The 23,570-nt window shown below is 38.1% G+C and overlaps 1 long non-coding RNA gene across 1 annotated transcript; it reads left to right on the top strand.

The window, feature by feature from the left end:
- The first annotated feature begins 12,343 nt into the window (after positions 1-12,343).
- LOC143722397 (uncharacterized) lies at positions 12,344-15,288 on the top strand. The gene is made up of 3 exons (XR_013196877.1): positions 12,344-12,510; positions 14,184-14,315; positions 14,907-15,288. It is a non-coding gene; the product is annotated as an uncharacterized LOC143722397 (long non-coding RNA).
- Positions 15,289-23,570: the final 8,282 nt, after the last annotated feature.

The following is a 23,570-nucleotide window of genomic DNA, read 5'->3' as shown; positions in this document are numbered from 1 at the left end:
AGCACATAGTCATTTATTATGTGCTAATAATTCCATAACGTGATGAAGAGTTTGACAGAGTGGGGAAAAATGCATACAAAGACATAAAGAGAGAAAGAGACAAAGGGAAAAAGTAACACATTCTATGTTGGCGGTTTGTTCTTTGTGAGCGCCTCCTTTTGATATGATTGGCACTTCAAAGTAAGCGGGTGACTAGAAGGGAGGGGACACCGTGGTGGGAACAAAAGACACCTGAGGGGCGGGAGTGCAGAGATCTACACCATCGACCGCTCCAGCATCCGGAAGACCATATGGGCAGATCAGTTCAGTCGTTATGCTTCATGATGCATAGACACACACACACACACACACACACACCATTGTGTGTTTTCGGAGAGATTTAGGAGCTGTTCGGTTGACACATCAAAGGAATCAAAGTCTTGTACATCTCTCTCAATGGAATATCTGTAACCATGTTAACATGTGCTCCTCTGATCTGCCATTAAATCACATACTAAAACCATTTCTACACCATTTGAACCAGTACACTGCAACCATAACATTGTATGTAAATGGAGGTAAGGAACTAATGTATTTAAGGGTTCCCATTAGACTAATACATTTCCATGACTTTTCCACTGTCTCTCCAGTTACTTTTTTTAAATATATATTATATATATAGTAGATTTTCAGGTTTTCAGACAAGTAGACAATACAATCACAGGACAGAACCAAACACACACACACACAAAAAAACTCCTTCAGTTAGATTCAAATGTGCTGAAAACCACATCACCAGGCACAGGCAAGGAAGGTCAAAACAGATGTTTGCCTAGTGAGACATTATAAACCAGGTGAGATTGTACAACTTGACCACATGAGATATACATAGGTATCTTTACATTAAAGACAGAGGGTCCTCTCCAGTTATTTGTGATGAAAAAAAAGGATTAAAATAAAAAATTTGGTTAGCTACTAAATCATTTAGGGTAGGCTACGTTTACATGACAACGATGTTCTAAAAACAGAAACATTTTTTCTTTGCGTTTAATTGCGTATGATAATGTTGCCAGAACAATCACCGTTCACATGGATCCGCGAGAACGACGAAAAGCGCTGTACTATTCATGCCAGGCCAGTACAAAAACACTACGCGCCTATGGATTGAACATCTAATACACATGCGCATGAAGTCACTGTTTTCACAATTTCACTTTTTTGTAGTTTACATAGAGACGATAACAGTATAATTTTCAAAAACTTTCAGACCCCCAAAAATGAAGTTGTTGTGTAAATGAACGGCCAAAACATATAAAAAGCTTTCCGTTTTTAGTTGAAAATGGCGTCATGTAAACGAAGAAGGATTTTTAAACAAGTTTAACTGAAAACAGTCATGAATTTAATTTGGAGTCAATTCGTTCAAATCAGACCTCACTTTGGCTCGTGACCAAATTGTATGCGCTTAAACATTTTAGAGCAGAGCGTAACTACAAAAATGTATATGCTCTACACAAATTTTCACGACTGTTTATCCATTTCCATGTCTTTTCCAATCCTGGAAAATACATTTCAAATTCCTTAATATCCAGCTGGTAAATGACAGTACGCGCTTTGATGTTCGATTTTGTCATGTCCTGCCTTTATCCCATCTCCCTTTATTATCTCAAATGTCTTTTCAACATAATGTTTCTCTAAAAACATCTGAGGCTTTTTATATTTAATTTAACCTTACATCAGTAAATTCTTTCTGCATTATGAGTGAGTGACTAACAGAGGACAACGAAGCAGCTGGTGCCCTCATTATTTGCTCTCATCTTCAACAGGAGCATAAACAGCACAACAGGAAAAGCCAATTCCTAGTGACGCTAATTGCAGGATCATTAACTATGTAGAAAAGCAGATCAACGCACTGCTCAGGGTCCTTAAGTCACGCTTCAGAGTCATTTGCTCTGGCTAAGACTGTTTTAGATGTCTATAAATTCCCACCAGCCTGTTGAACTTCTGTCTTATCTCCTCCTCTGAGGTCCAAGTCCGCTTGGATTTCAGGGCATTATCCTCCTTATCCAGCTATTCTGTCCATGTGTTGCCGTTGGCAAATGTTATAAAGCAAAAGGCCACTTAATCATTTGAGCTTAGCGAGTCTTCAGCAGGATTGTGTGTTCAGTGTCTCTGACCTCTGACTTCTGCCCTGGTTCTCTTTCTCAGAGACTCTACGACGACTTCTGATGATTCCCGTCTTCATGAACTCTATGGAGCAAACATAAAGATAAACTGATCACATTTTACTGTAATGATGCAAAAGAAGTGTGCGTGCTCATGCCATGAGAGGTGAATGGGAAAGGCTGAGCGGCTGTGGTGTCTCAGCCTCCACCGGGCTGGTGTAAAATAATAATGCGGTTACAAGGTGTGTATAATTTATACATTATTTAAATAACTCCTGACCAATCGGCACTAAAAGTATCTGCTGTTCAATTTACATACTGCTGCTTTTCTGAACGCTTTCCTCTCTTCAGATGAAGGGTTGCCACGTACTGTTGCTGTTAAAACACAATATAATGAGCAGACACGGCAAAACTGTACCAGAGGTACAACTGTACCAAATATAAACAACATTCGATAGATAGATAGATAGATAGATAGATAGATAGATAGATAGATAGATAGATAGATAGATAGATAGATAGATAGATAGATAGATAGATAGATAGATAGATAGATAGATAGATAGATAGATAGATTCATTCAAAACAAACCGATAATTTGTAGCAGAAGTTAGAAGGAATATGTTCTTTTCTCAGTAAACTTTGGGTTTGCAGTGGACCACCATCCGTCCCAATAAGCACTGTGAAAAAGTCCAGATGTTCTACATCCACCTTATGTGACGGTTGATTCAGAAACACAGGCTAAATACAGAATCCAAAGGCGTCTCAAAACTGGTATTTTAGGGTTGTAAGAAAACATTATTTTACAAGGCATGTTTATTTAAAGAACATGTCTGGATTGCTTTGATATAATGTCTTTAACATCATATTTTTTTCCCAAATAAGGGAAAGATTAACATAGAACCTAATAATAAAAACATTATTTCTTTAATGCTCCCTTGCTTAGCTTCACTAATGAGGGCTAATGACAAATTCCTTTATACCGAAATTGCCATTGAAATGGCTAACAAAACACAGAAATTGATCCGTGATCTTAACCAGCCCTTAACGTTCTACAGATCTTACAGTATTCAAACAAAGCCCTAAATAAACTTCAAACTTTGAGGCGTTTTCCAAACTTTCAGACAATGCTTTGCCAAGCCAACATAAAAGTTTGTCTTGGCAGACTTTGCCTTTCTAGTTTTCATTGGTTGTTTTACAATACTTCTCTGTTAGCAAAGACTGTGATGAATCCTGGGATGAGTTTGACTGTTTTGGAAATGTTGTTGAGAAATAGTTCAGGAAAAGTTGTTCCAAACTGCCCCAGGAAACTGATGAGGATGTAGAGTGTAATTTTGACGTTGAACAGCCTGTCTGCAAAAGACGTTGCCTGCCAGGAAATTAGGCATCTGGGTGAAAGATATTGAGGGGGCGGGTGAAGGGGTCGGGGGAAGGTTGAGGACCCTAAACAGCCCTCATTATGCAAGCTATGTTTTCATACCAGTAGTGAACTTGTGAAATGTTCAAAGTGTTCATCATAAGCGGCATCCGAGGAAAAGAACACTGTGAACAGTGAGTTCCTTCTCAGCAATGACTCACCAGCAGCAAACATTAGAGTGGAATAATATTGTTCCGAAATAATCAGCATTGAAGTCTGGCAATGAATTCCAATTCTGATGATTATGGCTGATTGCATTAATTATTCAAACTCTTCCAGGATTCTTCACTGCAAGTCAGGTAAATTACGATATTTGTCCGGTAAATTGAAATGGATTCATGAAACTATTTCACAAATGTTTCAACCTTTATTAGCCTATAGGCTGCTCTGTTTTTTCCACGACATATGCTTTTATTTTCTATAGTCATAAACAATATTTATTTCTGGAAAAAAAAACAACTACTACAAAACTTTTACTTCAAACCTTTTTTACAGCCAAGGAATAAATATAAATAAAATTAATTTAAAATTAAGAATTTTGAGATTTTGAGAAACTCACAAATGTATGGACCCCCGCACATGACATGAAAAAAAAAAAAAAGATATATATCATGGCCGGCCACAAATTAAGAATTCATTCTCTCGTTTTAGTAAATCGTGGCAATAATTTACTAATTTGTTCCCTCGTTTTTATAAATCATGGCTACATTGAACTAATTGGTTCCCTCTTTTTGATTCAACTAATCGGGATTAAAAGGGAAAGAATTGTTACAACGTCGCCATGATTTACTTAAAACAAAAGAACAAATTAGTAAAACGAGCTGACGTATTAGTAAGTCCGGGGAACGAATTGTTAATTTGTACAAGATACATGTTTTTTTTTCTGCATGTCATACATTTGTAAGTCCAAACTGTGAGATATAAACTCGCAATTGCAAAACAAAACCTCTAAATTGTGAAAAAAAATATATATTCTGTGGCCGAAGACTACCTTTAATAACTTCACCAGAGGCCAAGACTATTGTTGTCTTTGATCAGGACCGAGATGACAAACCTGTGAGGTCCCTCACCCTAAGCATTCAGCCGTCCAGAGTCAAAACATGGTGAAAGGGGGGATGGGGGGACACATACAAATCTACTCTTCCAAGACCATCAAATAATGACATCTGTTTAAAGACATCTGCCATCAATTTCAATTGATAACATGATAGTAGACTCAATTTGCAGTGTTCTCTTTAGCATTTTCCCCTGCTGACATATCATACCCCGAAGTTTGTGACCGTCAGTGAACCGTATGTCCCTTCAGGCTGGAAAGAGAGAGAAATGATAAGAGGCTTCCTTAAATTACAGACTGCAGTCTCATCTAAATGGAGTTCAACCAGAGGCTGAGGGAAACAAGGTCATCCATTAAAGCTACACAATTAAAGCTGCAGCCTGCATTTTTCGTGACAAATTTCAGAAAGAATAAAACCAGATTATTACTCCATACAAGAGCCTTTCAGCAGGGGAGCTTTCATCTTGAAGTTTTTAAAAATATGCTTCGAGCAGGTACAGCAGAGCTGTGTTATTGCAGTAAGTAATACTTCTGGAATACTGTAAAGCTCAAGGATTCGGTCCAAACATCACCTGGAGTCACCAATGACCTCTTAACCAGATATTAGAAGAGATAAACAAACACAGGTCTCTAAAATGCTAATTTTGCTTTGATAAAATGCACTGTTGCACATGGTTTGGGCACATCTGTCGATGCCGCTTTGGGAACGCCCCTGCGTGATTGCGTCTGAAGCACATGTTTCAACTACTCCAATGGCAAGAGTGAACGTCACGGGCGGGTGACGTCATGACCAGAAAAGGATAAAAGCACATCTGGGTTAGAACTGCGCTAGCTTCGAAAAAGGCCGAAGCAAGTCGATCACAGGGATGTAGGAAGTATGGCAAAGTGACGCATCGTCTCATTCCCTACTCAGGGAAACTAGGGCTACAGTCGTAAACTGAGACGTTCCCTTTCGAGGGATCTCGCAATGGCACTTTGGGAACAAGAATGCCCGAACGCCATACGGCCAATAACCTGTTGTGTTACCTGTGTCACGACATGAGAACTCTAGACACCGGGGTATCCATGTCTAGGTCATAAAATCTGACAAACGTAAGCGGCGAAGACCAGGCAGCTGCATCACAAACTTCTTGAATGGACATCCCAGAAATTAGGGCCTTGGAGGCCGCCATACCCCTAGTAGAATGGGCTCTACTGGCCAAAGGTGAAGGCCGACCCAGAACCTCATATACAAGAGAGATAGCCTCGACTATCCACTTGCTAGACGTCTTACGTTGATGCAGGAAGGCCTTTCTTAGGGGGCCCAAAGCATACCAGTAATTGATCAGACTGTCTCCACTGTGCAGATCTGTGGACATAACTATCCAGTGCTCTGACTGGACAGATGAGGTTCAGTTTTTCCTGGTCTAAATCCTTAAAGGGAGGAGAACAGAACGCCTGCAGTACGATAGGCCATGGTACATTGGTTGGAACCTTAGGTACGTAACCAGGTTTCGGATAGAGGAACTCAAGGCATGAAGGAGATACCGGCAGGGCCTGGAGATCTCCTACTCTTTTTAGTGAGGACATGGCTAGAAGGAACACAGTTTTGAGGGTCAGAAATTTTTCTGAAACAGACTCGAGAGGTTCAAAGGGAGCGACAGATAGACCTTCTAGAACAAAAGTCAGATCCCAAGCTGGAATTCTGGTACGAACTGCAGGCCTCAGCCTCAGAGTGCCATGAAGGAAATGTATAATGAGAGGATATCTTCCAATAGATTAACCCCCCAAGGGGGCATGGTAAGCAGCAATCGCAATAGTTCAATTTAAATATGAAGCTGTATGGTTTTTGTGACAGACAACAATAAATATAACAGACAGTTTGACACAGAGCGCTTGCTGAGGCACAGAAGCTAGCACAGTTCCAACCGGATATGCTTTTATCATTTCCTGGTAATGACATCACCCGCCTGTGACATTCACTCTCCCCATTGGACTAGTTGACACATGTGCTTCAGACGCAATCACGCAGGGGCGTTCCCAAAGCGTCATCGACGCATCGTGAGTTCCCTCAAAAAAGGGAACTGTTTTTACATAATCAAATGGAAGAAACACAATGTAACTCTAAACTCAATTGTGATATTTCAGTTGCTGTAAGTACCATAACCTCATCATCTGCAGTGAGAAACTGCTCAGAATACACAGATGATGAAGGACGTAAAGACATCATTGGGGATTGTGAAGATATTTCACTGGAACTTGGTCTTCATTTCATCTATATCGTGTTCAATGTCAATTGTTATTTATTAATGTATTCAGCTAACCTCTGTTGTTAGAGCACTGTCATTTTTGCTACAATCTGACATGTCAATAAAAAATAAAAGTACCTAATTGACACAACATGCTGTTTTTGAAAAAATGTAAACCCCAAATAGATGCAACAAGATATAAGACCAGGCAGATAGAACAATATTAATAAATAATATATAAAAAATAATAGTAATATTAATAATATTAATAATATGAAGATACTAAAATACTAATATTAATTCAAATAAATATAGTTGAAATGGTTGTTTATAACACCATTAGCACTAACACCATTAAGGATCTATTAGCACTTTTTTTTCCGCTTAGGTTTTGTTTATTTCACACGTTATCATAACATAATTTATACACAATTTCAGAAGAACAATAGTCATATGTAAGTCGCATGAAAATGGGGAACCCCAAAGAAGCTACTAAAAGCTTTTAGGAGAGGGCCCAATATAATACTGTATACAAACCAAAAACTCAATATACCAAAGACACAAAATAAACAAGTATATAAAAACAACAAAAAACAAACACTACAAGCAAACAGACAATCCCAGCACAAGTATAACTCTTACGGAATGTTCATCAATCATATGTTATGAGCAATTTTTCTTTAAGATTTTTCTTAAAAATGTAGAAAGAATGCAATAATTTCAAGTTTTCCTCAAGCTCGTTCCAAATCTGTGGTCCTCTACAAACTACACTCAGGCTCGTACATTTTAACCGTCGTTTTTTTTTTCCAATGATGAAATATTTATCCCTTGTGTCATATGTGTGCTGGGGACGACTGATTGGGACTTTCAAAGCATGGTTCTTTATGGAACCTTATAAAAAGGGTTCTGCTATTGTTACAAGCTGAAGAACCCTTGGTACTGTTTAGAACCATTTTTAGGCAAAAGTCCCCTGATGACCTACTAATTCTGAAGTGTGTACACTTTACTATGAGGACACAGGAGAGGATTAATGAATGACAGTGAAGCGACGCAACTGAGGCTGGTATGTCACATGAAAACGACAACATGGCGAACGTAGTATCTCCAGATTATATTCATACTACACACACTCATACTATATAGATTGTGGAGTAATTACTTACTCAAGAGAGTATGCAATTTCGGACGCAGCCACAGTGTCACAATATGTGATTTTGACTCCTAAATTCTTGTTTTAGAAATATGCCAGACTACACTATGCTTCCCAACCAATTATCGCTTGCTGTCTTGAACGACATATGATGTCATTGAGAAGGCGGAACTACTGACCTCTGGAAACAAGAGTGTAAACAAACAATGGCTGCCGAAGTGGCGTCATGTTTTTAGAAAAGCAACCCCCCAAAAAAACCTAAAGAAAACCCTCCCTTGCTTGATTTCACAGAAACCAATACCAATATTTTTTTAGTTTTGCCGTGTTTGAAAGCTGTGTACAGAAGAGCTTTTGTGCTCCTATTGGTTAACGTCACAGATGTGACAGAACCCATCCTGGAGGACTGAAAAAAAAATTAAATATACTAGTCTTTCTGTTGGTTGTCGTCCACTATGACACACTATACGAAATTAAATGATCAATTCTTGTGTCCCGACGCCCATTGCCAAATCACCACGACACTCTATATCAAACGGATCATGCCAAAATCTGGCTGATATTGTATTAAACCCTGCATTAAATTTCAATCTGTTCTTACACAAATTCATAACATTAGAGAAGACAACAGAAAATCACAAAAGTTGTTTTGAATATGTTTTACTCTTTTTTGGAGATTGACAGTCACTGATTAGTGTATGCTTTCCCTATATGTAATTTCTTCATTGGCAGCATCTATCCATCTTCACTGTCAAGAGTATGGCCCGGAAATACTTAATAAAAAAATAATGTTTTTTCTTCCATCCAAGAAAAAAAAATCATATGGGTTTAAGTGAGGATCAGCAAACAATCATTTTTTTGGGTGAACTTAAAATAAGATCCACACATACACAGGAAAACTACTGAATCACTTCATCCATCTTTCATTCACCCAGTCAAGCATGATCTGAACACCCCTTTAATCTGTCAAACCAAAAGCAGAGCAGTTGTCTGGCACCCATCACTGGTACTGTGAGCAATCTGCTCTCAAACTGTGTTATGTAGTTTAATGAATAGCCTCAGTTAAAGTTGTCATTAAAAAGACAAACTGAAGGCTTTACCTAGGTTGCATTCGCTCTCCTCTGTGTCAACATGATGATAATGTTTTTTCCTGAACAGCTGCCCTATGTCACTGTTTTACACTTACAGTGCACAAACCGCACATACACTGTTGCACACCTTTAGTCATTCCTCTTCAGGTGTGTGTTGAGGTGTGTTTTAGACACTGCTAATTTAAGATGTTATGCTGCATGTGTGGGCCTTGCCTGAGGATAGTACCTGTCATTGTGAAATCTTTCACAAATCACACTAGTGAAGTTTGGCACTCAGGGAAGGGTTAACTGACCCAAACTGCACTGTGAAAGACTTCATAAATCAGAATGGTTAAGGTAAGGACTCAGCGAAGGGTTAACTAGCCAAAAATGTACTGTTAAAGTCTTCACAAATCAAAATACTGATGTTAAGAACTCAGGGAAGGGTTAACTGACTAAAACTATACTGTGAAAGTTTTCACAAATCAAAATGCAACGTTAAACGATTAGTTCACTTTTAAAAAAAACTTTTGCTGATAATTTACTCACCCCCGTGTCATCCAAGATGTCCATGTCTTTCTTTCTTCAGTCGAAGAGAAATTAAGGTTTTTGATGAAAACATTCCAGGATTTTTCTCCATATAATGGACCATATTCAAGGTCCAAATGGCAGTTTCTGTGCAGCTTCAAATGGCTTTAAACGATACCAGTCGATGAATAGGAGTCTTATCTAGCGAAACGTTCTGTGATGCGCGTTCGTGACGGCATGTAATACGCGTTCGTGACGGCATGTAATACGCAATTACGTTGAAAAGGTCATGCTTCAGTGTTTAAAAATGTGAAGAAGGAGGACCATACACACATAATCAAATGTCTTAGTGTCAGTTTACTGTTTAAAATGCTCATTTCGTGTGCGTATCCTGGGTGTTTTAATATTAAAAAGGCTAAAAGTATACATTTGTAAACACTGACTCGGTACTTCCGCTTACGTCAAGCGTGACTTTTTCAGCGTAATTGCGTATTACGTGCTGTCACGAACGCGCATCACAGAACAGGGCAAGGCGAGCATTTGTGCTTATAAAACTTACAAATTTTTATTTATTTTTTAAATGACCGATCGTTTCGCTAGATATTATTCATCGTCTGGTATCGTTTAAAGCCCTTTGAAGCTGCACTGAAACTGTCATTTGGACCTTGAACCATTTGGGTCCCATTGAAGTCAATTATATGGAGAAAAATCCTGGAATGTTTTCATCAAAAACCTTAATTTCTTTTCGACTGAAGAAAGAAAGACATGGACATCTTGGATGACATGGGGGTGAGTAAATTATCAGCAAAAGTTTTTTTAAAAGTGAACTAATCCTTTAAGGACTCAAGGAAGGGATAATGACCAAAAAAATATTTTTCTAATGTAATATTTCACAAATCACAAAGAGTCAATTTTAGTCTAGTATTACCCGACTAGATGACATTTTTTAAACTTACATTCTGGTTTATCTAATGGCTTGGACCGTTATTCATTGGCGCAGCATTTTTGTCATTATTACAAGAAAAAGGGAACAGAGCAGTGAGAAACACTGGAATGCGATTAAAAGCGATTGTGAAAATTTTCACAAATCAGTCTCAATCTAAATCAAGTGATTTTGTTTTAAGACGGCCTGCGTGTTCATTGGAAACAGATGCTAGACATGAAGAAAAAACAATTACTTTTTTTGCACTATTTTCAGTGATTTATTTTTGATAAATAAAATAATTATTTTTTGTTTAATAAATATACTGTCATTAAAATGTGTTCATTTAAAAAATACAGAAAAAAATTATTGAAAAAGATTCTGAAAGCTTTGAATGAGATCCCATAATAATTTATAGTTGTAACAATTAAATATGATATTTTATTATTTGGAATAGCATTGTTTGAGAAGCAGACACACTCTGTCAGTTTAAATCTAGACTAAAAAAATCTCTTTAACCTGGCAAACACATAGAACATTGTTAATTTACTGTATACTTTTCAAATCAGTTAAATGATTGTTAGGCTGCATAAGATCAGCCTGAACCGGGAACATTTCCTATAACACCCGATGTACTTGTTAAATCTTAAGAATAATGGCATCTATGCTAATATTAGTGTCTCAGTTTATTCCGAAGTTTACTGTAATCAACCAGATCCGGGCCGTATGCAGATCAGACGGAGGACCAGCGCTTAGACACGACCACAACGCATCCCTGAAGTGTCAGCAGAGTTTGTGTCAACTAGACTCTCCCCTGTGAAGGCCTCATCGACACGACAGCCATCGGCACTGATCCTCAACGAACCCGTCTCCATACCGACGTGATGAATCCGATCTTCATGGAACTGGATAAATATTCTGAATATTCTAATCCAATCCAATCTGACTTCTGACCTATAATGCTGCCTGAATCATATACTCTGTTCGTTCATTGGCCAGAGGAGAACAGGGTACACTTAATATACGACTATATTATTGATCTGGCTACGATGACACCATGTATGAGAACTGAACTGAGGTGGACGATAACATCACTGTTTTCTCCAGAGCGGCTGTATAGATAAATTAACTAATTTAAAATAACTTTTTTCAACAGAAATGTACGATCACTGAACTTACTTAAGATGGACTATGACACTATTTTCTTCTAGATCTGAACAATCTGTATTCTAAACAGCGCTATATTAATAAAGGTGACTATTTTAATATCATATCTTTAAATATGATGGTTTCATTTTAAATATGATGATTATGTGTAAGGTGGACAGCCAACATTATATTTGATATTTACCATCTGAATCCGTGTCATGTCAACAAATGGAAAAGTCAACCAGCTGTTCATTATCATGTTAATTATTGTGCCTTTGGCCCAAGCAGCAGGACCTTTTACCCCAAATACCACTGTCCAGGTGGATTATTATCCGTCCATGAGGTGTCTCTTGATATGCCAATTAATGCCAAACGTTTCTAGTTGAGATCCACTTTCCTACAGTGTGTAGGTGTAACTTGGAGTTCAGTCATAATTACAACTTATTACGACTTGTACCACATGATCTCTGTACTACCTGACCCCTGCAGATTCATTTTGGGATGGTTTTGCCATAGAAATGCTCAATCATCACCTAATTACGGTGATTGTTACAACATACTGCCATCATTCATCTCATTCAAACCTAATCAAACACACCTGAACAAGCTAATCATGGTCCTCAAGATTAGGCTACTAAAGCTACAGGCAGATGAGTGTGATCAGGGTTGGAGTTGGCCAGACCAGTGTAGTTTTTTGTGCCTCCAGACTGACTAATTCAGCTGTTTTCCAGCAGAGCTGATTGTGACTGTGAGATCGCAGGTCGAGATGATGACAGCTCGAGTGTACTGCTCGTTGGGCATTGTTTTATTGTGTCTGTTTGCATGTTTGAGCACAACACATGCTAAAGCCGCAGGTGAGAAGATCTTTTAACTTCATTACACACCGCCCAAAGAAAAACATAAAGTACCTTACAAAATGACTTTTTTTAACACCATAGTAAACTTATGAACAACATTAACTCCATGTCTTCTATCAGCATTGTATTTATGTTCAGTGTTGGGAATAAATAGTTAAATGTTGCGGAGTTGTGTAATTTAACAAATGTAACTGTAACCTAGTTACAGAGAAATTATTCTAGAGCCAATTATATCAATCCACATTGCCGCTGAAAGCTACGACCTGGGGTGTGTTTCCCAAAAGCATCGTTGGCCAACTGATCGCAATTTCCATTTAACTCTGGTTATGACAGAACTTGCAACCATAGTTTGCTTTGGGAAATGCACCCCTGTTTGAGAGCTGCCACCATACCCAGACAGCAACATAGTGTCGGCCCAGATCCGGCCCACATCTAGGAATTGTGGAATAGCATTTGTTGTGAAAAAATACTGCGGTTGCTGACAATTTAAATCTAGTGGGTTTGGTGTCTCATGTTGCAAATCCAATGACGCTGGTAGTGACGATTCTCTCTGATCAATCGGTGATCTGTAGTGTTTTCACTTCACATTTTAGTATCGGTACGGTACGCTTGGAACCTCAGCAGAGGTGGAACTATATAGCGAACTGTACCGTGCCGTGGAAAAGCGCCACGTGTACCAGATGTGGGCTGGATCTGGGCACCATGTTGCTGTCTGGGTGGTGGGTAATAAATGCATTGCAGTGTTGTACATTTTAAAAATTTGTTTAATCCAGAAATCAGAAAAGGATACAAATATAAGTTCATTGCAATGTTTGTCAACTATTAAAATACAATTTAGCCTAACAGTAAGCAGTCATTAAATAAAGTAGGAAAGGCATTGGCTACTCCCCAGTGCCACACCATGCTAATGTGTATTCAAGACGTTTTCAGGCGTTTAGACATGTCAGGAGTTTAGGACACCATGCTTACGATAAGGTTTATTTCCTATTTGAGTGTATGTATATGCTTTAATAAAAACATTTTCTCAAGGCAATGTTCCATGCCAGTGTTTCCTGTAATAGCTATGCAAAGATTTGATTTCAAAAATGGTATCATGGCTATTCAACTTATGATTTAAAACTTTCTTAGTTTAAATCTGTATTTAACCACAGAATGATAAAAAAAGTTATAAAGTCTGATTTTGTTGTGGCTGTGCTTTGAACTCCAACTACTATAGTCTTAATTAAAGTGAAGAATGTTTTAAAGTCTGACAGCAATCAGTGTTGAGTACTATAAGGTAAAACCATGGTTTAAATGTTTGAAAATGATTAACAGCTGAAAACATTTGTTAGAAATTTTGAAAGTAATTGGTTCCATTCAGTTAAGAAAAGTAACTGATAGTTACACTACTAATTACAAATTTAAATGGCTTAACTTGTAATCTGTAACCTTCCCAACACTGCTTCTGCTACATGCTATACTGGGGTAGGTTGTTGTGTCAGAAAGCTCTGTCTTCGAAACTAATTGACAGTTTAGTGATGAGTGGCATTTCTACCTGATTTGAAGCAGATAAATATGAATATTTTCAAGTTTGAGACTATACAGTAGCAAGACCCCTGATTTGCAAATGCTGAAACTATTACAGTACTCCCTGGTCTCGTATAACAATCCTTCTGAATCCTCTTCTACAGTGTCCAGTCAGTGTCCGGCCAAGCTAATGGGCAAGGTGAACCGTCGAAGATGCACTTCTGATAGAGACTGCTCTGGACGACACATATGCTGTACATTTCCAAGTGGGCGTGTTTGTGTGCTGCCTTTTTCCAGTGAGAACTCTTCGCTTGCTAGTAAATTTCGTGCCCGATCTCTTGAAAGTGCGTATCTATACAACGAATGTTATTTCTCGTGCCATTTATACGCCAAAAATTGTTTTCGCGTGCATATGATACGCACTTTATGGCGTGTAATACGCACGCACTCCCCACCCCTAATCCTAACCAAGGGGTTTTCAGTTCGTAGCATATGCACGCTAAAACCATTTTTGGTGTATAAATGGCACGAGAAATAACATTCGTGGTATAGATACGCACTTTCATGAGATTGTGTTGGTAAATTTCGCAAATAATTGCAAAGAAACCGCAAGTAACACATTGAACTAACCATGAAACTTAGAAATACTATAGTATTCTGTTGTGGATTTTGGGTCAGCTTTGTCTTTTTTTTCAGTATGCCACTTTATAGTGCCCATATAGCACAGTTTCAAGCACAGAATGGCTTTACAAAATTAATAAAGATAATCAATAGTTTAAATACAATTCCCTCTCTAAGTAAAACTTGCTATTCATGCTGTGAGTGTTTTGTGCTGTATATCTGAGACTAAATGGACTGTCTAAAACGGAATATCTGTATCCCAGCAGCTGGACCGCTGAAGCCTCCAGTGAAGCCTCGCAAATCTTCCAATCGCAACAGCATGTCGTGTCGAGATGATTTTGCATAACATTCTTTTTATAGTTCAAATCAGTGCTTTTTTTCATATGGTATGGTTTCCCTGTTAATCACCAAATAAAGCCATGTTTAGTGAAACTTTATTTTTACACGAGTGTTTGTAGGATGGACAAAAAAAAAGTAATTTCTCAAATCTGAATTTCCACTCATAAATTAAGGCATGGTACTAAAGCATAAATGCAATGTGGAACGAACACAATTGCCCAAGCAGGCACACATGTGTATTCACTTCCTGCTCTGTGCTTATAGCTGTTTTTTTTTGGTTACTTTTTAATTGTAAAGTTTTTTTGTCTTAAAGGGTTCGTTCATCCAAAAATTAAAATTCTGTCAATATTAACTCACCCTCATGTTGTTCCAACCACGTAAGACCTTCGTCCATCAAAAGTGTAACAGCACAGCGCTTCTGGTTGTACGTCACACACGACCAGCGTCGGCCAATAGTGAGCCTACGGGTGACGTAGCTCTACGCAATCACACTGTTAACTGACTAGAGGCCCACAGAGAAGGAAATTAATATAACTTAACTTGATAACTTCTGACTGCAGTCTAAAGTGGATTTTAATTAAATAATGTGCAGATGTCCATTTGACACATTATTTGTAGTGTTTTGTAATAAACTGAATGCCACACTTGCTTAGCATTTCTCATTCATTATTGCTTTAAAAATACCTCAAGCCACAAGGAAAAAACGTGCAGAATGTATATTTTCATAGTCATATAATTATTTGGCTTCATGTTACATCTGTAGAACCATTTCTCTTTGTGGAAATGAACAACGTCAGAATGCGTACCTACTCTTGAGTATGCGATTTCGTAAGCCACCAGTTTGCCATATAATAAAATTTTGACTACAACATTCTTGTGTGATGGACAATAAATATGTCAGACTACACGTTAGTGTTAGATTCGAGTACCTTACCTTGCACCTACAGTACCTTGCACAAATCACACATACACTCACTGCTGCACACCTTTGGTCATTCCTGTTGAGGTGTGTTTTAGACACTGCTAATTTAAGATGTTATGCTGCATGTGTGGGCCTTGCCTGAGGATAGTACCCGTCACCCACAGACTGACTTTGGCAGTCCTAGACTGTTTGAGATTACTTCTCAGAAGGTCTGAATGACAGCAGTGTCAAACATCTGAAATGGATAAATATAGACCTAATGATATCACTGCTAGTCAAAGGATTACAGTTTGGTGATTAATTTGACTGCAGGCATGAAATAGTTTTTGGTGCAATATTTTGAGTCTTAGGGTGTATTCACACCAGGAAAGTCCAATAGTTCACTTGCTTTTTTTTTTTGGTACGGTTTGCATTCACACTGCTCTTTTTGCAAGTGAACCAAAATTTGTAAACAAAACCACGCGTGTGCTAAGGTCGTCCATTCATTGGACAAGGATTCTCAAGTAGGGAAATCAGGAAGTGCAAAAAAGGCTTAACGTAAATGAACGCAGCATCATCCTTGTATTGTAGGCTAACTATCGTTACATTATATGAACTGCAAATGCTTTTTTTTTTGCATCTATGTGCGATTAGACTAAAGAGAATGCTCTGTATGTGAATGTCCTGATGCACACACTCATTTATTCATTCCATTTCAATGATGCACACACGACGTGCAGAAAGACGCGGAACAGATGTAATGTAGTAGGCTACAACAGATCACTTTCCCATAACACAACTCCGACTACGGAAGCTGTTAACTCAAAGGCGCAGTGCTTTCTTACAATTGGGTCGGTTCATGTTCACACCGTAAACGAACCGTACCAGAGTTCGTTTGGAACCGTACCGAAACCACCTCTTCAGCTGGGTCTCGGTTCGGTTGTTTGGTCCGCACCCGAGTTCGATTGCTGTATTCACACCTGCCCAAAAGGTCCGCACCAAGGGGGGAAACGAACTAGAGTTTGTTTCAATCGAACCAAACAAGGCAGGTATGAATACACCCTTAAATTCCTGATCTGACCTTTAAAGATAAAGTTCACCCAAAAAATAAATAAACATTTTAATACTTTCCCTTAAACCCATATGATTTCCTTACTTTCATTCAATGTCGGAATGAAACAAAAGTTTATGGAATCTTTTCTTCTCTTTTGTGATTTATAGCCGAATGAAAAGGCTTTTTGAACAAGAAAACATTTGAAGTGGAACTTGATTTTGGCCATCAGAATGTCATGGAGGTATATATCAGCTCTATATATAAGCCACCTCTTGCGTTGATTCGATACATTATCTGTGCTCCTCCCAAACCTTTTTAATAAAACATCATTTGTATAGGTGATTGTATACATAGCTGATGTAAATTTGGGTATTATCAGCATTGAACAGAAGTGATACCCTATGCTATATTTCCTAATGATTTGCCCCAGAGGAAGCATATAAATACTAAACAGTATAGGACCCAAGACAGATCCCTGAGGAACACCATGCCAGAGCTGTCCAGTGTCAGATTTGTTGTTTCTCAAGACAACAAACTGGAATCGATCAATTAGGTCGGATTTAAACCATTTAAGCACAGTACTAGAGATACCAAACCAACTCTCAAGCCTATTGAGCAAAATGGACTGGCACATTTTGTCAAATTCTGCACACAGAACTAACAACACCAAGATAGTGAAGGCTCCAGAGTCAGCGGAGACAAACAGGTCATTCATAACTCGGACCAAGGCAGTCTCTCTGTCCCTTTCTAAACCCAGATTAAAATGTTTCAAAAAGTTTGCTGAAATGACAAGAGTGAATGGAGTTGTGCTACAATGACATGTTCCAAAATGACAGGTTCCAAAACATTAGTGAGAAAGGGAAGATTTGAGGTCAGACTTATCACATCCAGACTTTTTAAAGACTGGTCTAATAGCTGCAAACTTTTGGGAATTATTATTATATTATTATAACTATACCAGTAGTAAAGGAGGTGTTCATAATATTCAAAAGGAGGGGAATAATTGATGACAGATAGCCCTTAAGAACAAATGTTGGGATAGGCTCAAGAGTACATGTAGTTTAGTCATTGGCATCAATCATTTCAAAATGCAATCAATACTTATGGTGCGTTCACGTGCTATGGAAAATATGATATTTTCCACTTGTGAACTCGTATTTACCAGTGTTTTGTGTTTTCAAGTGCTTTTGTTGTCGTAATGTGGTAAAAAGATGGAAATCCAGACCTTTTTTTAGCTAAAACTATTTTAGATTGCTTAAGTCATCTGCTACAGCAAGAAGATGATTTATCAAAACTTTTCTAGATCATGAATGGTACATATTTTTAACATTCACGACTCTCGCGTTGCTCTCCGCCATTTTGAAAAGGTCAAAGGTTATCTCATCTCGGCAACTCGTGCATCAAAATATTCTACGAGCTGCCCAGTGGAAAATGCCACATGAGGGGGTGTTCATGTGCATTTCCACGTCGGCTTTTGGTATTTACCATAATTACCATAGCATGTGAACGCACCATTACTGTTTTAAAGCTACAGAATTTAGTATTGGAAAACTATAAGTCTCAGGAAAGAAATTGATGAAAAAATGAGTGTTAGTTGACATGTAGTTGCAAAGTGATTAGTTTATCGAAATAGTGTAACCCTTAAATGTTCATCACAAAACAGTGGCTGAGACATTCAGCAAAATTCTTTTTGTGTTTATTGAAAAAAAGTCTTATGAGTTTTGAACAACGTGAAGGTGAGTAAATGTTCATTTTGGTGACCTACTGTGTGGCTTTAAGAGCTAGCTACAGTATTTACCTTTTTGTTAAGCTTGATTGAACTTGACAGCTGAGCACTGAGAAGCATCCACCTGGTTTCCAATCTATTTAGGTCTTACTTGTCAGATGAGGCATTTTTGTTACTTAATTTTACATTTTCGCACCCCACATATATTGTGTGCTCATTGCAAGCAGAAAAAGGCGATACATATATGTCTGGAGTGACGCCATGAGTAATGAGAAGGTCAATTTTCTCACTGGCTTATCAGGTCCATCGCCCTTCCGTGCATTTAGTGTCTCACAGGCTGTGGAGATAGCCATCATTTTCTGTCACCCTATCCACCTAGAAACAACCTTTCTAGTTTAGACTTGCAAATTCCTACTGCTTCTAATTTCACAGCATTTTCATTAGCCAGGGTGCAAGGGATAGCCATGGCTCCAGGACCCTTTAACGATCGCACTCACAGTCTGATCTCTGTACTGCCCCAGTCTGGAAGAGCATCTTAATCCCAGTACTCTTGTTTAAAGCCATGTGCCATGCACAGACAGGTTGGTAATAACAGTGCTCTTGGCCTCTAACATTAGATGCTTTAGAAGTCAGTCTATGAAGCAACACACACGGTTAATGAAGTTCTTTATTGGTGGTAAGAGACACAGCTTCAAACAAAACTTCTTCTGGTAAAATGACACTCTTTGTGAAGAAGTTGTGGCGTTGGCTGATCACATATGTTCTGTATGAACTTCCCCTGCAGATAGTGGGAGGGTCCATCTACAGGTCACAACCTGGACTTGATACCTTTAACAACAACTGTGCCAGCTATAGCCTCAGTTAGCTTTGTTCTTAATTAGTGCTAACAGAATGAAAAGGATATCAGATAACAACATTTGCATCACAAAAAGCTACATCATACAATGAGGAGGTGATTCATGGCGTAAGCACAGGGATTGAAGACATTCAATTTAAGTGTGCTGCGTTGCCTTCCCCTTGTGAAAAAGAAGTGTGCTTGTTTTGAATGTGCACTTGTAGTGTACTTCAAATTGTAAACATATATTTTTTTAGACGATAAAATTTTTTTTATTTGCAGATAATATAATATTAATTAAATAAAAGGCCCATTAAGTGTACTTAAAGAGAGTACAGTTTTCTTATGTCGTATAATGTCACACTCTTAAGAACACTTTGTAATAATGTCAAATGAAAATTTAAAAAAGTACATTTTGCTTCATGTATGTATTTTTAAATATTTAGTCATGCTAAAAAGTACACTTATTTTGATGGGCTGACTAACAGAGTAAAGCATTGAAGCATTATTTGAACTGTGTTAATCAATATTACATTTAAAGTTAATATAATTGGAATAACCCATTTTGCTACTTATTACAAATATACCTGAAAGTAGTTTACAAAAATTGCAATAAAGTATAGTTTAGTATATTTAAATGCTAGTCAGTACATTTGGCAGTAAACGTTGTATTTCTAAAACAATAGAAGTAATTGTGACATTACATACTTAAAGGTACACTATGTAACTTTTGGCAGCTGTTAAAAAACAAAACTGCATTTTGCGGAAGAACATCGTTTTGGTTGTGATTCAGCTCTGCGTGACTGTGCAGATGAATATGGTTTTCTTACTGCTCATAAAACATTTACTTCTAGGCTTAAGATATAAAACCAGTTTAGATGGAAAGGATCTCAGACGTTACTGTAGCTAGATAAATTCCAGCACAGGTACATCAACCATAATGAAATGACCCTTCACAATAAATAATGCTTTTCAATGAACTCTGCTAGAGTTCTGTTTTTTTTTTTTAAATGGGTGATTAGGTTTTAAATTTAGTGTGATTAATTTTAAACTTTCTTGCGCATTGTGACAACTAACCTCTGCCACTCTCACATACACACGTTAAAGGAGCCAGAGCAACTTTTCTCTATTCACAAATATGACGAGATGGGTGAGTGACATAAGTACGTAATTTCCCGCAAAAACCATCCCGCTCGGTCTAAAATATACACACTTATAATATTCGTATTATAGTGAGTCAGGGTAAGACAAAAACACACTTTGGAAGAAGGATTGGTGATGAAAATTTTGTAAATGAAAAAAAAAAATACATAGTGAACCTTTAATTCCTACTTAAGTGGGTTTAAAAAAAACTCTAAAGATCATCTAATTGCATTTTCAATTAATTCAAATAAACATGCAATTAATTGCCCGAAAACATTACATTCAGATTGTACTTACAGACAGTATAATAAATAAGATTTTTTATTTCTGAAAAGAGGAACCTACTTAAAAAAAATATATATATATATATATGTGTGTGTGCGTGCGTGCGTGCGTGCGTGTGTGTGTGCCAAAGTGTACTTCTCTTTCACAAGGTCGAAAACATTGTTAATAGGTAATGCTAAACATTTATTTTTAATCAAATAAAATCAATAAGCGATTCAATACAATTTCGACAATGGAACCTATTTTAATGTTTACAATGACAGGTATGAAAAACATATTCTGTATTAATCACCTGAAGAAAAAATGCTAGCTTAGCAGTTCTGGTTGCGAGACAATTTGTTGATAGTCTCACTCCTGCAAAGCTAATGGTAGTGCTGCCAGGTTTTTTCTTTATATCATCATCTGTATTAACATCAGGAAGATCTTTGTAGTCGGGAGTCTGCAATATCAAGCAGGAATATCCCACATGCGAGTTTGAATGGAAAGCATAGTACCATCAACAGCGAAGGTCAGTGGTACCAAAGGTTGTGAACTTTGAGGAAACAGCTTTATTAGCTCAGTAACAGCTCTGCCTTCAGACAATCACCAGTCACCAGAAAGCAATGTGTATTGAAGCCGCAACAATAGCCTGATTTTAAGCTTAGTAGCTTATTTTCCATGTGACTATTTGTAAATCATACGGTAAACACACTTTCCATGCTGAAATGACATTATATTTGCGTTGTTTTCACGAGCTTCATGTTTTTCATCATATCTGCAGTATCCATTTTCCACTTTGACCTCTTCCCCTCTTACATTCCTGTCTCTTCTCAGAATGGCACAACTGAATGATGAAGTGGGCTTTGGGTGGAAATACAGAGGCAGGGGTCTTTTTGGGGGAATGTACATGCTTGGGACCCCCTTTCAAATTGATTTAAGATAGTCAGGAGAGCGTCCAAAACTGCTTGTTTTCCCGTTTATGGTTCCTGCACAGGTCTGGCAGCACTAAAAGATCCGTCAATGCTTAGATGTGATTAACATTTGACTCCAGACTAATAAAAACGAATGACAGTGTTGGGGTCAGAGGGTCGAGATCAAGGCTCATAGGATGTCCTCTCAGTTTCTAGCCATCCAGATTAATGGGGCCCCTGTGGAAGGAGCAGCGAGTGGCTATTTTTCAGTATCACTTACTCAATGAGGCCTCTGAACCCTTAGGCCTCAGTGCACTGCCCACCTGTTGCCCCATTAACTACTAATGGACTGCACAACCGTCCGTTTGTAGGGGAGGGGTGATGCAGGGGTGAGTTAGTTTTGTAGTTTGAGTCCATTCCTTTGAAAAGCTTTGATTGTTCTATTTGTAGTTGACAAATAACATGACAAATGTTCATGAACCTTTTTCAACATAGAGATATTAGAATATAGTTGTATTTGGGAAGGTGTATATTTCCTCTGGATGTCAGTTGTACCATTTGACACCAGTGTGTGTTTCTGTAACCTGTTTCATTAAACTCTAATTATCAGGGTAAATATGAGATGGATTGTGCTGTAAAAAAACGTACCATGCACTGTGTAGGCTACATATTTGTTATGCAAGTCGATATTCTGATCATATTTTTTTCTAAGTACATTTTACCAATTCCAAACCACGTCTTAAAGGGATAGTTCACCCAAAAATGAAAAGAGTTCCAAAGAGTATTTTATTTTATTTTATTTTTTTTTCTAAAGAGACAGTCACTTTATTTGATGGGCGGATTTAATTTAGGCTTTTATTCACATAAAAACATTCATCGACTCACACATCAGTTGTGGTAAACGGAAGCTTAAGCATGTTCGCTTGACGTGCTAAAAACCTATGAGGTTCATTCTTGTGTTACGCAGCGCGTTTGAGCTTCTTTAAGAACCAATGAGGTTCATTCTCGTGTTAAACAGCACGTTTGAGCTTCCTCAAGAACCAATGAGGTCCATTCTCGTGTTAACCCTTTCACACGTACGATCACACCGGTGTGATCAGTCTTGGCTGGTCCCTGGAGCGTATGATCACACCGGTGTGATAGTGTTGTCAAAAATATCGATATTTCGATAAATATCGATACTGAAATATCTGAACGGTACCAATACTAATTTCCCGAAGTATCGATACACCAATACTAGCCGAGCAGTCACTTTCACTTCTCTCCAAAGGCGCGTTGACAAACACAACACGTGACGCACTCGTCTCATTCGCTCTGGTTAAATAGCAAAAGTGAATGGAAAGATGGCGATTGTGGCGTCCCCGCGACCGGCTTTGGTTGATTGATAAAGAACACCGCGAGCGGGCATGTCGGAGTCGGAGAATGGCGTGGACAGGACACGCGCTACACACCGCGAGTGGGCATGTCGGAAAATAGCGCGGACATGCGCTTCACACTTCGAGCGGGCTGCGGGCACCCAAAAGATTGTTTGACTATCAATATCCCTCTCATCACTCATTTTGTAAAATTATTTTATAGATGAAAACAGACTTAAGGAATTGGCTCCAGGGGTACCATTTAGCAGCATATGCTCAGCATCAGGGGTGTTTGTTTTTTGGACAGACCTGCACCACTGCTAAAAACATCCTAAAACACTGTAACTCTTCTCATTTTAACTTTTCTGAAACATTAACCAAGATGGCCTAGTAATGTTGTTG

This window comes from Siphateles boraxobius, unplaced genomic scaffold (assembly GCF_051911475.1).
Source record: "Siphateles boraxobius isolate OS27281-9 unplaced genomic scaffold, OSU_SipBor_1 66, whole genome shotgun sequence".
Taxonomy (NCBI): Eukaryota; Metazoa; Chordata; class Actinopteri; order Cypriniformes; family Leuciscidae; genus Siphateles; species Siphateles boraxobius.
The sequence above is the reverse complement of the archived record's forward strand: the minus strand, read 5'-3'. Positions and strand labels throughout refer to the sequence as shown.